Source organism: Streptopelia decaocto, assembly GCF_964273445.1.
Source record: "Streptopelia decaocto genome assembly, chromosome: 3".
NCBI lineage: Eukaryota > Metazoa > Chordata > Aves > Columbiformes > Columbidae > Streptopelia > Streptopelia decaocto.
The window spans coordinates 119,292,647-119,305,729 of NC_138656.1; the positions used below are offsets into that span (position 1 = coordinate 119,292,647).

A 13,083-nucleotide genomic window follows, 5' to 3' on the forward strand; every position below is an offset into this window, starting at 1 on the left:
AAACCACATGTGCTTAAGAAATATATTACCCATCGCCTAGAGGCATCGTGCAAGAGAGGCTGCCTATTAGTACATTGGCTAAAAACGCTCCTTCCAGACCAGCTCCAAACAGCTGAGAGATTCATAAGCTGTCGGCTTTTAGCCTGAAAGCTCCCATGGGATGGACAATCTAGGCTGCTGAGGAGTTTCAGAGGCCAAGGGGACAGGAACAGGATTAGGCCCAAGGCAAAGGGCACCTCCTCAGCTGCTCTGATGCCCATTCTCAGCTCCTGTGTGTTCCTCAAGACTCACAAAGGGAGCGTAGGGCATCCGTCATCAAAAGAGAAGTGGTCAAAATTCTCCAAGCAAAGTTTTGATGAGCTGGACTCCTGGTTCTGAGCCGCTTCCATTGCAAGAACGTGAATTCCGAGCATCCTCCACCTGGATTTGACGCTTTGGGTTACAAGGGGTGCATATGTACTCACAGGGACAGGCGGGTCCAGAAGTCTGGGTTGTCAGTCCTGCCACTGGCTCACCGAGTTACCTTCGCTCCACTGTCACCTGATGAGCAATGAGGATCCTCGGGCTTCATAAGAGCCAGTACAATGTCCAGCAGCAGAACCGCAGCGGGAAACGATCAGCACGCTCACAAGCGCTGCTGCTGCTGCCTCTCTCTAAAGGCGACAACCTGGAGAGGGACATCTCCAACCCTTTCTAGCTAAACGGGATGAGATGTGGGTCGCAGGTGGGCTCCCTTCACAGAAAATGTTACTTCCACTGCAACAGCCGGCAACCGATAGCTCTTGAGTCATGTACGTATGTCCACTTCCCACAAAAATGAAATATAAATCAACTACGTTGTTCCGTAAGTGCCATGGTCAAAGGTGACCACCACAAGCCGTCCAGTCTGACCTGTTGCATGACACCCCATGAGCTCCAGCTGCCACTTCCAGCCTCAACTCCGGCAACTCACAGTGATTTTCCATCCAGCTCTTCCCCCAGCTCCAACCCCCTCTCAGACACACTCCTGCTGCAGACAACTGCCTGATCTCAGCAGCTGAACACACAGAAAGCTCAAACAAAACAAAATACCTTTTGCTAACCGAAGGCCAAGGCTGCAGGGCTGCCGTTCAGCAGGTGGCACCTTTGCTGTAGGTGGCATTTCCTTGCGTTTCAGAACAAAAAGTGTGGCTCATCAGGGCCATCCGCGTCCTGTATTTGCCCTCCCACACAGCCTTTTGGCCAGGGACAGTTTTGGCGGCTGGTACGAGTGTCCCAAGCTTCCCTCTTCCCAGCCCTACACTTACTAACGCGTTCCATACTCGCGGCTTTTCACACAGTCGCAGCTCCGCGGCCGCTCCCAGCAGGAGCTGGTGCCGGTCCCAGTGCCGAGACCGGCAGCTGCTGCTGAAGGCTGACTCCATCCTCTTCAGCTAGCAAAACACTTCCCAAGTGCCTACATCTCTAGGCTACAAAGCATGAAAAATACCATGACCCCTTCTCTCCCCTGGCAGGCTGCAGCACGTGGCACGTTTCCATCTGCACCAGGCTACAAGACATTTGCAGAAACGAGATCCAAGACCAAGACCCCTCTCTGTCCCTCACTCCTCCCCGCATTGCAAAGCTCCTTCTGGAGTTCTGCAGAAATCACAAGTGAACATGTTACTCAACAGCCATAGCTGAGGATTTCATGTCACCCAGTACACAACCCTCGCTGGCTCTTTGAGGTCTGGAAATGTTTTATAGCAAGTTTGAATAGATACAGTTTACAAAATAAAAAAACATGTTGGTTAAATTATTTTCTTCTTCACAGTCACAAATTAGTCCAGGTCCCCAAAACTCCGGACGCTTGGGGCAAAGGACTCCGGGAGTCAGAGCAGCTGGAAATGGGATGCCCGAATTCTCATCAGCCAAACAAACCACTCTCCTGAGAGCTTCGCTTTTTAAAAGCGTAATTCTAATGTAAGCTCTGCAAAACATTAGGCTGCTCATGGGATAAACGTTACCTTATGATACAAGCAAAGCCCCTTCTCTAATAAACACTGGGTAACTTGTATAATGTAAAAATTACAGCATATGTTAATGACAGTGATCAGAATATAATATTACCAGCAATAACAGTACACATGGAAGAAAAGCAGTTTCCCTCTACTCCCCATCAGAGAAGCGGTGGCAAGTAGCTGTTATGACTTCATTTTATTTTTTATTAGTTTTTACAAGCTAGCTCCGCTAAAAGGTTGCGCCAGTGATTTAAACTGCAGTTGTCAGCAGAAGTGAAGGACATTGTGGGATACATTTTATTCCAGCTCTTTTATTGCTTGGCTCCTTGGAGGGATTCAAGCAGCTTAAGGATTTTAAAGGTACTGTCACAACAATATCCGGCCCTTAGCAAGCTGCCATTAAAAAAAGTTAGAAAATACACGGTCAAGCATGGTCGGGTGCAATGGGGTCTCCATGGGATCAGGTGTGGAAGGAGACCTTGTGCTAATTTGCTTCTAAACAACCCTCTCTCTTTTACACTCATGCCTATGCACAAAATTCCCTCCTCTCGTGGACACTGTGGTTGGAACAGGGCTCAGCAAGGTGCTGCTGGCACACCCTGCAGATGCAGGTTGGGGCCGTCGCCTCCTCCAGATGTGGTCCCAAGAGATGGAGACACCAGATATCCCCGGGTATCCACCAGATATCTGTTTTGCTGTTCCCATCAATCAAGGGCAGGTGATGCCACTTTCCCGCTGTCCCTGAAGGGGACAAGTGGAGGACGGGAGCACAACGTGGCTGGCGCAGCCCCAAGCCAGAACAGCCTCAAACAGCGCTGGCAAAAGGAGACGTGTTTTGAAGATTCCCCAGACAGCAGGCATCTGCTTTTCGTCCAAGCACCACCCCAGGGTTCTCCTGGACCCGTCTCTATGGATGCTCAAAAAGCAATTTGATTTGCATCAGCTGTTCCTTGAACTGGTGGAGCAACCCAATCTGCTTCTCCCCACTAGACTGAGCTGGTAAGAGACTGGTGTTCAGAATCCCAGGCTGGTTGGGGTTGAAGGGACCTCTGGAGATCATCCAGTCCACCCCAGCTGCTCACGCAGGGTCACAGAGCAGATCACACAGGTGGGTCCAGGCGGGTTTGAATGTCTCAGAGCAGGAGACTCCAGACCCGCTCTGGGCAGCCTGGGCCAGGCTCTGGCACCTCCCAGCAAACAAGTTTCTGCTCATGTTCAGATGGAGCCTCCTGTGTTTCAGTCTGTGCCCGTTGCCCCTCACCCTGGCGTTGGGCACCACTGAACAGAGTCTGGTCCATCCTCTGACACCCACCCTGAGATATTGATCCCATTGATCACATCCCTCTCAGCCTCTCTTCCCCAGCTCAACAGCCCCAGCTCTCTCAGTCTCCTCATCACAAAGATGCTCCAGACCCCTCAAGCATCTTTGTGTCCCTCCCATGGACTCCCTCCAGTAATTCCTTGTCCTTCCTAAACTGGGGAGCCCAGCACTGGACCCACAACTGCAGATGGGGCCTCCCCAGGGCAGAGCAGAGGGGGAGGAACAACCTCCCTGACCTGCTGCTCACACTCTTCCTCATGCACCCTTCATCCTCATTCAGCTGCCCCAAGCACGGTGGGGCTGGAGGGCAGAGAACATCCCTGCTGAGATGTCTGCTGGCTGCTTGCCTGGAAGAGAACTTGTTTCCAAACATGATTATGAAAACTAACCCAGAGAAATGGAAAGGAACATTACTTTGTGGGAGGGCAGAACAAACGGGGGCTTTCTTGGTCAAAGCAGCGGGTTATTTTGGGCACCAAACAAATGTTATCACTGAATTCAAATCCGCCATGGGATGCTGAGTTTCCCCACGATCCCAAAGTGCTACCCACACACCACCAAGCCACGAAACACACGTGGACCGTCCCACCCCAGCTCTCGGGGTGCCTGCGGTCAGGGGTTGCCCCCAGGCTGACAAACCTCTGCCGGGAGGGCACACAGGGCTGTGCCCTCATCTGCATCCCGGATCCTGACTCAGCAGAAGGTAAAAGCAGCTGAACGCGGTCACTCTGCGCTCGGGGCAGAGGCAGCCTCGCTGTCTGCACATCTCCGTTACACCACTCAGTTGTGGCAAGAGCCCAACCTACATCGCCCGAGGCACAAGGCAGCGTTACTTGGTGCCTCAAAAGTGCCTCTATTACAACGGTGAGCAACCAGTGCTCTAAAGATAATGCATTTGACCTACACAGACAGAAGCCTTAACACAGCATTAACAGCTCCAAGTAATTCCTGCACCAACAGCCTCAGCAACTCCATTGTTGTCACCACAGATGAAACCGTCAAACACCATGATCCTCAGCGGAGTGACAGTTTGGGCTGAAGGGACCGTTAAGACCATCCAGTGGCACCCCTGCCATGAGCAGGGACATCTTCACCAGCTCAGGTTGCTCAGAGCCCCGTCCAGCCTGGCCTGGGATGTATCACAGTATCACGTTTGGGATTGGAAGGGACCTCAAAAGATCTTCTAGTCCAATCCCCCCGCTGGAGCAGGAACGCCCAGGTGAGGTCGCACAGGAACATGTCCAGGTGGGTTTTGAATGTCTCCAGAGAAGGAACGTCTCCTTCCTTTGAATGTCTCCAGGAATGGTTCATCCACCACCTCTCTGGCCAACCTGGACCAGGCTCTCACCACCCTCAGTGTAAAAAATGTCTTATGTCCAAAATAAACCTCTCTGTTTTCAGCTTAAAACCACTGCCTCTTGTACAACAGCCCCTGCTCAAAAGTGTGTCCCCATCTTTCTTCTTGACCCCTTTTAAGTCCGGAAAGGCCGCACTAAGGTCTCCCCGGAGCTTCTCTTCTCCAGCTGAACACCCCAACTCTCTCACCTGTCCCCCAGCAGAGCTGTTCCAGCCTCGGATCATTTCTGGGGCTCCTCTGGCCCCTCTCCAGCAGCTCCATGTGTGTCCTGTGCTGAGGACCCAGAGCTGGACCAGCACTGCAGGGGGGTCTCACCAGAGCGGAGCAGAGGGGCAGAATCCCCCCAAACCTGCTGCTCACGGGGCTGGGGACACAGCCCAGGACATGGGTGGTTTGTGGGCTGCCAGCGCACATGGCCGGGTCGGGCCGATCTCTCACCCCAGCACCCCAAGTCCTTCTCCTGGGGCTGCTCTCCATCCCTCCAGCCCCAGCCTGGACCGATACCAGCAGTTGCCAGGCACAGAGAATCTTGCACTTGACCTTGCTGAAGCTCACGAGGTTCACATCGGCCCACTCATCAAGCCTGTCCAGGTCCCTCTGGATGGATCCTGTCCCTCTGGTTTACCAGATAACAGCTGATGCTACCCGGTAAGTGTCAGAAAACGGGCCATTCTCAAACACCCACTTGCAGCGGGTCCCCCCACGCTCCCCTCAGCACATATGGACACCGCTCTAGGAGAGCTCCATGTTTGCCAGAGCAAGAGGTAAAGACACCCCTGTCCCAGACAACCACGCCTTAAAGTCCATGAAGACAAGCAGAACTTACTTTTCAAAGTATGATCTTCTAAGCAGAGGGATGGCTTTTTTAGCTAGACTCTCAGATTTTGAAGTTTGGGAGGTTGTGGGTTTTTTTAGTGTATTGAAACAAACGCTTTTCAGGTCACCTTTGATGCAAAGCATCGTCTAAAAGGAGGAGGCTGTCAGATGGTCTCTCAGCAAGGGAGTATCTGTTCCCTGGGCACGGATGCCGAGCCTTGTGTGCTCCCTGTGCCATCTGCATATTACATGTTTGTACTCCGAGCCCCACGGACACTTGTTTGATGTGTTACCGTTTGTTGAGCTGCAGCTCCCAAAGGTCTCTCACAATCACAGGAATCCATATGACATGATCTATTTAGAGGACAAAGACCCCTCCATCCTTTGAAACACAAGTTTCTTGTTGCTGTCTTTTTTAAAAAGCATTTAAACCGCATTTTTTCACGTCACTCCTGTCTTGCATCCTTGGTTATTTTGCTGAGCAAACAGGATTGCATTCGGCATGGAGGAGGATGGTGCAAACGCTGCAGAGCCGACGTTTAGCAACATCTGCCACTCACCCCATCGTCGAGCTCCGACTGCGCGCCTCGCCGCTCCCGTCCGGAGAAGAAAAGCAAGTAACAGATGTCTGCTGCAGAGAGCCTCAGTGAACGTGTGTGCGTGTAAAAATCAGTTCAAGTCATAAAAAGGAAACTTCGCCCTAAGCAACCACACCAAGCACTGGAGATGGGGGAACTGCTGGAATACATAAAGGATTAAACCTGCCCTTAAGTCTCAGCAAATCTGTGCTGTTTTAAGATAAATGTGAATATGTGGAACATTTTTGGACGCAGGGAAGGAGGAAGGTAGCAGGAACACGGGCTGAAGGCGGAGTGGGGTGCGGTTGGTGCAGGAAAGAGATGCAGAAATGCCCACGTGGGCTCCTCCACCTCCCGGAATCCAGCCTTGGCCCAGGACACACGGGCTCCTCCTGGTCTCTCCAGCTCGCTGCTCCAACCTCAACAAACAAGATCTACATCCACCTGGAAATTAAACCCAGCACCTCAGGTCTGCACACAGACGAGCGCTCCTTCTCCCCAGCAGGGAGAGAGAATGTGCAGCCCCAGGTGGCCTGGAGCAATCTGTGTTAGGAAGGCCAAAAGCAAAACACACAGCACTAAATGGCATCTTGGGACATTCAACTACATCAGCTTTCTGACCTCCTCTCTTCACTATCCAGCTAAATTTGTCCATTTTCTTTTGCTCATCCTTGCAGCGTCCACTGAAAAGCTTTTTCTTTTATCCCTTGGTCAGAAAACCATCACAATCTGCTTTCATCTCACCCTTTCCAGACAATTATATCCACTTACTTCCCCATTTTCTCCTCTTTCAAGGCTCTCACTGACGCTGGTTTTTTATTTCACTCATCTGCCTGTACCATCATTATTTTTCACACTGTCAGGCATGCTATTGCGTACCTAAAATTTGTTTTCAGTATGGTTATTTAAGCTCATTCTCCTGCACTAAGGTAGACAAATATCACAACCTAACACAGAAATATGCCCATGGAAATCATTCTCGGCATGCAACGCTCCAGCCCCATCCGAGCAGAAGGCTGGGGCCATCAAGACATGGAACAATGTGACAAAATTGTATAAGGTTCAACAAGGCCAAATGCCAGGTCCTGCACTTGGGTCACAACAACCCCATGAACGCTCCAGGCTCGGGGAAGAGCGGCTGGAAAGTGCCTGGCGGAAAAGGACCTGGGGGTGTTGGTGACAGCGGCTGAACATGAGCCAGCGTGTGCCCAGGTGGCCAAGAGGCCACCAGCATCCTGGCTGGTACCAGCACTGGTGTGGCCAGCAGGCCCAGGGCAGTGACCGTCCCTGTGCTGGGACCTGGGGAGGCCAAACCACCAATCCTGGGGCAGTTCTGGGCCCCTCACGCCAAGAAAGGCCTTGAGGTGCTGGAGCGAGTGGAGAGAAGGGAACGGAGCTGGTGAGGGGCTGGAGCACAAGTGTGATGGGAGCGGCTGAGGGACCTGGGGGGTTCAGCTGGAGAACAGGAGCTGAGGGGAGACCTTCTGATCTCTGAACTGCCTGAAAGGAGCTTGGAGCCAGGGGGGGTCGGGCTCTGCTCCCCAGGAACAAGCGCCAGGAGCAGAGGAAACGGCCTCAAGTTGCGCCAGGGGAGGTTGAGGTTGGATGTGGGGAACAATTTCTTCCCCAAAGGGCTGTGGGGCATTGGAACAGGCTGCCCAGGGCAGTGCTGGAGTCACCATCCCTGGAGGGTTGAACAGATGGAGCTGAGGTTCTCAGGGACATGGGGCAGTGCTGGGGTTGGGGTAACGGTTGGACTGGATGATCTTGAGGGTCTTTTCCAACCAAAATGATTCTATGATTACGTGGAAAGCATTTCTGGCATCCCCATGCCTGCAGTACCAAGTGCCGTTAAGCAGATACCAAAGTCCAGCAGAAGTTTGGACAATGGAAACATGACATAGAGCTCTTTGATATTTAAGAGCAGAAAGTTTCCCAGGCTGATGCTGGCAACGTGTCACATAAAACTGGCAACACGACCCATCTGGGTCCATTAACTGCACTTGGTCTACAGCATTTGCTATCTGAATTGTTTATGCCTCGTTTGAGCGCAGAGGCTGCCCAGCATATTAATACTCCAGAAAAGAGCATCATGTAAAACAGAGCTGGAAATGAAGGGCTGTTTGGTGCCTGTAGTTGTGCAACAATTACGGTGCAGACCGCGCTGGGATAAGGCTGGAGGGGCCCGTGGGGGAAAACAAACAGAAGAAAACCCCAGAGAGCCCCTTTCTAGCTTCCACTTCAGCAAACAAAATCACACAAACAGTGAAATTAAAACCTGTTGTTTTAGAGCAGAGAGGAAGTCAAAGATTTCATGATCCCACTGCAAGAAAGGAATTTGTAAAGGCTTGCAAAGAATAAGGATAAAACCATTCATTTCTTCTGAAACCTGAACAGAAACAACTGGTTTCCCAAAAACAAAGCGGGAAATTATTTCCCCCCTCCCAAGAGTCGAGTCCAACCCTGTTAACTAACGATTAGTTTTTACCACCTTCTCCTTACCCTTTACCTTCCAAAACTGCCCAGGCATGAGAAAAGGAGGAATGCACAAGGATGCTCAATGCAGATATCAGGAAAACCGAACATTTATTCTGGCATAGTTAGTCCTATTATTTATCATCAAGTAGTAACAAGACGAGATAGTATCAGATTTACTTTTGAGGAAGAAAAAGATAAAGGAAGGAATTTTTCTTTGGCTACCTCAGAACAAAGCTTTAATAAAGAAGCCTCTTACATGCTGCTCAGGCTCAAGACGTTTAGGGATAAAAACTGGACCTTCTCATTAAGGTTCTCTGTGGCTGGCTCGTCCCAATTTACCCAACATCACATCCCACTGATGGGGATTTTACAGAATCTTTTCACGTTAGACCAGTTGGGTGGCACCAAGAATTTGGTGGAAGCAGAGAGATGCTCCGTAGAGGCAAATGAGCTGCATCAGAGAAACGCAAGAGGCACAGCGCAGTCTGTTTCAGCACCAAAGAAAATATATAAAGCAAAAGGAACTCGTTACGCGTCTCCCAATGTACCCAGTTACCTGCTGTTAGTTAAAGTACAACTTCTAAAGATGCATCAAGGCTTGATCCAAGTCGATAGTGAGTCCATCCCTTCCTGGTAATTTGCTCCGATGATAATTGCAGACTGTACCCACCTTCTGAGATCACCCTCCAAAGAGCTGGTGCTTCTTGAGTCCTGTCCGACAGCCTGGGCAGCACCGGCACCCTCTCCCCTCGCTGAGGAGTTGTGTTTCTGTCTCTCTCTTGACCCAAAACACACAGCAGGAGATTTGGTTTTTTAAAGTTGAAGTCTATGGGTATTTTCTCCCCACTGCAAATACTGCCCTGCTGCTCCCGCTGCGTGTTCTCCAGCTTTTCCCATGTCTATTTTAAAATACAGATATCAGAGCTAAATAAGTTATTCCACCGGTATTTTCATAAATGCAGTTTTTGGAAATAAAAACATCCCCCGCTCCTGTTTTCCCAGTCCACTTGTCCATAGATGGCATTAAGCACTTCTTACTGCATTACCACTCTGGGAATTCAAGCGGACTGGGCTGCTCAGCACCACGACAAACATTAAAACCTTTTACATACATTAAAACCTTTCAGAGGGGCTGTTTCTCCAGGGCTGAACCCTCTTCCTCCTCCACACGCAGCTGGTGGGTCATTTCACAGATGATTTGCGGGACTGCATCATGTGGCTTCCTCCAAGTCATTTCTCATCTTCTCGTAAGGATTTTATTGCTCCCTGGGTTTTGTGAAGTCCGCAGATTTTCTCAGCAGCGACTCTACGCTTGATGAAAAATCACAAGAACTGCAAGGATGCCACTATTCCTAAGAACTCCGGTGATCACATTTACCACGCTACGGCTTACCACAGCCTTTACAGGACTTTTCTTTCCTACATTTGATGACAAAAGAGCAGAGACGTGGGCTTACACTGTCTTCAGGACAGCTTTGACACTACTCACACAAAACTGAATTTGTTCAGAGCAGAGTTTGACCGTGAGCTCGCAGAGACCCCAGCTCCTACCTGTAAGCACAAGTTGTTACCCTCAATCTCTTTTAATAATAGTTAAGAGAAAATTGATTTAGCAGACGTCATCCTCAAAAAATAAATCTGTTTATCTACTGTCTATCAATCAAAATAACTTGAAAAACCAGCAAATCTAAGTATTTATGATCTGTGTAGACTAGAAAAATGGGCTGATTCCAATGGGATGAAGTTCAACAAGGCCAAGTGGCGGGTGCTGCACTTTGGCCACAACAACCCCCTGCAGCGCTCCAGGCTGGCACAGAGTGGCTGGAGAGCAGCCAGGCAGAAAGGGACCTGGGGGACTAATGGACAGGAAGCTCCACATGAGCCAACAGTGTGCCCAGGTGGCCAAGAAGGCCAATGGGATCCTGTCCTGTATCCAAACCAGCGTGGTCAGCAGGACAAGGGCAGTGACCCTTCCCCTGTGCTCTGCATTGGGGAGGCCACACCTGGAGTATTGTGTTCAGTTCTGGGCCCCTCAGCTCAGGAAAGAGATTGAAGTGCTGGAGCGAGTCCAGAGAAGAGCAACAAGACTGGGGAAGGGACTTGAACACAAGCCCTATGGGGAGAGGCTGAGGGAGCTGGGCTTGTTTAGTCTGGAGAAGAGGAGGCTTAGAGGTGAGCTCAGCACTCTCTAGAACTACCTGAAGGGCAGTTCTAGCCAGGTGGGGATTGGGCTCTTCTCCCAGGCATCAGCAATAGGACAAGGGGCCATGGGCTTCAACTCTGCCAGGGGAAATTGAGGCTGGAGATGAGAAAGCAATTCTGTGCAGAGAGAGTGGTCAGGATTGGAATGGCTGCCCAGGGAGGTGCTGGACTCACCGGCCCTGGAGGTTTTTCAACTGAGATTGGCCATGGCACTTAGTGCCATGATCTAGTCAATGGACTGGAGTTGGACCAAGGCTTGGACTTGATCATCTCTGAGGTCTTTTCCAATCCAGTCCATTCTGTGATTTGCCCACGAGTTAAGACAAATACATCCTTCACTGACTCTCACACTTCTCTCCTCCCATCCACTATTTCTGTAGATCTCTGTCACCACAGGAATGATGCTTCATTCTACCAGCAATGAATCTGTATTGTCAGGTGCACAAAAGCTTTATTAGAAGGTCATTAAGGCCCAGAGGCTCTTAGAATAACTTTGATTCCACCTATACCGATGTCAGCTCCATCTTTAATCAAGTAGATTGCTCTGGTTTGGTTTGTTCCAGAAGAACATCTCACGCACTTACTAATTCCTGCTGGGCAAGTGGAGCGGAGATGATGTGTCTGTTCATCTCAGCCATCCTGCAATTAAAACTGTCCCTTATGAGGAAGATAAGCACTAAGTTCTCTGTAATGTCTCAGCATATGTTTTTTTCCTGCAGGTCTGCTAAGGTGGGATCCTCAGGCCTCAATATATCTATATATATATAGATATAGATATAGATACATTTTCTCTTTTTCACCAACATACATTATATTTTCACATACAGGCACATATAGAGAGGACAGGTCCCACTGAACCCCACTAACCCTGCACAACTACCTTGTTTACCCAAAAATAAGCCTTAGCATGATTATTCAGGATTTTTGAGGATGCTCAAAATATAGGCCCTACTCCAAAAATAAGGCCTAGTTGCAATTAATTTAAAAAAATCAATTTAAATAGTGTCCTGTACATAGCTATACCTGTAAAAAAGTAACCATCTTTTGCAGCCAAAATTAATACCAACCCTATGTTATTTTCAGGAAAACAGGGTAGATCCAGGATCTCCAAATACACCAAGGATATTTATGAAAATGACACATGATATTTCCCAAAATGACAGCAAGGAAAGGATCCAACCCGAGCGTGGTATTAAGGATATTTAAGCGACACAGATTTTCTCCCTCCTCATCCAGTTTCCTGCCCCTGTTCCCCCACACGTTTCCAAATTGGCCCAACTTTGGTGGAATTTTATGGGGATTGCTCCCAAGCGCAGGCGTGTGACAACTTGAAATGGTCATTGTGCCTGTGTTTTCATTTTTTTAATTGTAGGAAAGGGTGTATTTTCTCAGCCTCCTTCTCCAAAACTGAATGGTTTTCACAAGAGGCTGAACCTGGGATGTCATCAAAGTAGGAGAAGAGGGAAAAAAGAAGCAGAAAAGTTCCTCTGAAATCCCTCCTCCAATTCCTCACCTTCCTTAGGTGCCGAAAATCAACCTCCAGATTCAAACATCACTCGTGGCAAAATAAGGCATAACAAAGGCACAACCTCCCCTATCGGTGCAACTCCGTCCAAAATATAATAATCACACCTTAAGTCGCTCCAAGTATTTTTATGAGATTGATTACAGGGGAATCTAGCAGGGAAGGGCTGAGAATGACACCATTCACCTCTCTCAGATAAAAACCTGCATCAATCCCCCCTCAGGGCTCGTCACCCACCTTTCCCTGCCATTTTCCTTTGCTGCATTATCCAATTTTAGCTGCACGCTCCTTTGGAAAAGGACCTCAACATTCTATTTGTCCATAAAAGTTACTCAGCACATCAACGATGCTTTGCAAAAAAAGGCATCGATTTTAGCCATGAAGGTATGAGTTTTACATAGGCATCCTAAGTAAAACTCTCTTTAAATGTCCTTCTGTTCATGCATGGGCCACCAACAGGATTTCAGAGCGTGCTGTGATACGCAATTAGCATTTCCATAATCAGGATTTCACGTTACTCAAACGCAATTTGGTGGTGGTTTGGCTGGGTTTTTTTTAAGTCCCCAACAATCCCTGAAGCAAGTGGTGCTTGGGCCGAAGGAGAAGCTACAACCCTCGCAGGTCAAACACTTCCAGACCCTTTGCTGCTTTGCACAATCCTTCGCCCAACTCCGCTTCTCTGTGGCCAAGCTGCAAAAAATTCCAAATGACAAAAATCAGACGGCACGGTACCCAAGCTCACCAAGAATCAGGAGGAATCGGAAGCGAATGAGATCTTTGCAGGATGCCGATGTGATCTGACACCACTGGTCTTGTCAGCTCATTAC

General features: G+C 49.4%; 1 protein-coding gene across 4 annotated transcripts in view; it reads right to left on the bottom strand.

The window, feature by feature from the left end:
- The window catches only part of EXTL3 (exostosin like glycosyltransferase 3), a 133,933-nt gene that overhangs the window by 65,283 nt on the left and 55,567 nt on the right, over positions 1–13,083 (bottom strand). The window lies entirely within an intron of this gene.